The sequence below is a fragment of the Rattus rattus genome, chromosome 4, assembly GCF_011064425.1.
Source record: "Rattus rattus isolate New Zealand chromosome 4, Rrattus_CSIRO_v1, whole genome shotgun sequence".
Taxonomy (NCBI): Eukaryota; Metazoa; Chordata; class Mammalia; order Rodentia; family Muridae; genus Rattus; species Rattus rattus.
The window spans coordinates 126,436,375-126,439,286 of record NC_046157.1 but is presented as its reverse complement, the minus strand read 5'-3'; the positions used below and the strand labels follow the sequence as shown (position 1 = coordinate 126,439,286).

The following is a 2,912-nucleotide window of genomic DNA, read 5'->3' as shown; positions in this document are numbered from 1 at the left end:
ATGGCCCAGCTCCTTGGCTCAGAACTGATCACTGCTGGAGTTCCTGATAACCCACAAGTTCACAGGAAGAGTGAATGTTGAGAGTGGTGTCATAAATTTGAGATTATAAACCAAGTAGCCCACTGATACCCCTCTTGTCTATGCCTCTCCAACCTCCCTCAACTTTCCTACCCAATTCCATATGGTTCCATAGTCTCAGCACCTAAATCTCCATTAGATCTAGGTCTTCTCCCTCAAAAACTTTCTCTCTCCCTCAAAAAGCTGGTGAAGGCTTTCAACTGTCTCTTCAGATGACCTGGGTCGTGGGGCAGAAGCTGAGTGCTCCTCGGATTGTTCTCCATTTAGCTTTAGCCGCTCTTCTAGGGTGCATTTGGGTGAGTTAACCTTGCCATTAGGGCCTGGCGGAACACTAGCCACAAGGAAGGACTAGCTGAACTAGCTCCGAGAGTCCCCAATGACACCCAGCACCTCACTCAGCCAGACAAACACCAGCTGAAGCAAGACATTAGGATCACAAGCAGCATCTGCCATTTCCTGACCCTGCTCCTTCCACTTTTTATGCAGGAAGTTCTTAACAGTTAATTTAATGCATAGGTCTAGTGGCTGGATGTTGGAGCTAGAGCCTGCGGGAACCACCACAGAAAGTGCCAGAGGCACTGAGCAGGGCCAGCACCTCTTCTGACAAGTGAGTGAGATGACAGTCCATCCGCCGCATGCTTTTGCTGTGCTGACAAGCTGTGTGCTTCTTCCATATACAGTCGATCAAAGCTCCATGATATCGTCATCGCTGTAAACACTGTCTTTGGCCTCAGTAATATAGAGTTTGGCACATTAGCAAGCTGATTCTGAAGAAAACCCTCTGACGAAAACCAGGGTGGGGAGGACAGTACCATCTGCAAGGATAGAGAACACGATGTCACACCAAGGCTCCCCTGTGCCCACTGTCTGCAGAGCGTTCTCCCCTCCACACCATAGCCACAGTCATAGACAAAGGTTAAGTCCTGATTGTGAATCCGCCGCTGCACAAACTCAATGAAGAATCCGGCATTTTCTGCTGCATGCTTTGGTAGTGTGTGGGCTACAGCTTATTGGGCATGGGGAGTAAGGTGGTGATGGAGCAGAAAGCGCACAGCCCACTCATAGATCTTAAATTCCCCTTCCAAAGAGCGTTAGATTTTGGTGGCCCTCTGAAACAAGATTTCATTTACAAAAAGCTGTTGCTCTCTCTGGATCAGCGTATATTCAGACAGTTTTTCTTGTGCCTCAAAGCTGACATGTTTGTCCTGAGAGGCCTGGAAGTGTTGAAGCCAATGGCAGATTCACCACTGGGTGTTTCGAAAGTGTTCTGCTGCCTGCTCTGTGTTGCGGCAACGGGCAAACAGTACTACCCGAAGATTCTTCAGAGACAGCTGCTCTTTCTTGCCAACCCCACTGCCACCTCCAGTACCTGATGCTGCTTCAGGTTCCTGAGTAACAGGGCTTCCCTCTTTCTATTCATCAACATTTAGACACTCAGTCCCCTCTGTGGCCAGGGATGGCAGGCAGTGGACTGTCAGGGCGTGGGGATGGCTGGTGGGGTTGCAGTTGAGATTGGTGATAGAAGTGCCTGGAGCATAGGACCTGCCAGCTCTTGAGATGTGGTGGCTCCTACAGGCTTCACAGTGGCAGCTTTGTTAGGGAAGAGAAGGGTGGAAGTTATGTATTCTTCATGAGTCGGTTGAACACTCGTTCAGGAGTCCGGTCAGGCCTCGAGTGAGACATCCAACTGAGTCCCGTGATAAGACGTTGCTAGGTCTATGGGAGGGGTTGAACACTAAATGCTTGGCCATGGAATCTCCCCCGGAGGTAACAAAGGTACACGAAGTACTTGCCAGCTTGATTCCACTTACAGAATTTTTAAACAAAGCCAGATACTTGGGACCTTTCTGGGGAACATGGTTGTTGATCATGTGATTGACATAAGGCAGAGAGCAACAGGTTATGTTATAGCAACAGAGAGAACAGTGACCATAGGTAGGGAAATGATTAGGGAAATCTGGAATTTCAAAGCTGCACTCCAGACCTGACTGCCAGTCCCTGGCGCTCATTTTCCTAACAGCTCTCTTCTGGATGTTGCATTGGACATTGGACAGCGGGGTAAAGGAAGACAGGCCGTGGAGTCAGTGATGCTGCCTCCTGTAAGGTGCCAGAAGGTGTACCATTTGAAGACCGAGGAACAGTTTATGGCTGCCCCCTGGGAAGCCCCAATTGTCACCTCGGTGTCTGGTTTCAAGCCTTCTGGTTGCTTAGGCTTACCATAGGTTTTACAGTGTCGAAGCTTGAGTTCAATTTTGCCCTCGGCAGAGAAACTGCAACGGCATTTGTTGCAACGATAAACATTTCTCTTCTGTTATCTCATGTAGTTTTGTTAGAGCCAATACCATTTTTGAAGACTTTTAGGCAATGCTGGCAAATGCCGAGAATCTTCATGAATCTTCTGAAAATGGACACCCACCTCAGAGTAGAGAGGGGAGAGATATTGACACACCTGACAAACATAAGAAATCCAGGCTTGCGAGTATCCTTTATATGCTGGAGAAACAAGGGCTCGCTTTCAAAGGCCCACTCACAAAAATATGGAATGCTTCACGAATTTGCATATCATCCTTGTGCATGGGCTATGCTTATCGTCTCTGTATCGTTCCAATTTTTGTATATTTGCTTCTGAAGCGAGCACACCATTCATTCATTAATTAATCTTCATATACATATAATATTATTTGTTCATTTTTATGTATTATCTTTTATTATCTCTTTCATGGTCCTATTAAATTCTAATTCTTCAGTCTTCTTCTTCCATGTTTTTGTGTGTAAATGTGTGACCCAATGTATAATCTCCAACATACACTTTATGGTCTCCCCCTTTTTTAAAA

The 2,912-nt window shown here is 46.8% G+C and overlaps 1 non-coding gene across 1 annotated transcript; it reads right to left on the bottom strand.

Moving 5' to 3' along the window:
* Positions 1-2,609: 2,609 nt before the first annotated feature.
* LOC116899750 lies at positions 2,610-2,712 on the bottom strand. The gene has a single exon (XR_004387765.1). It is a non-coding gene; the product is annotated as a U6 spliceosomal RNA (small nuclear RNA).
* Between the last annotated feature and the right edge of the window lie 200 nt (positions 2,713-2,912).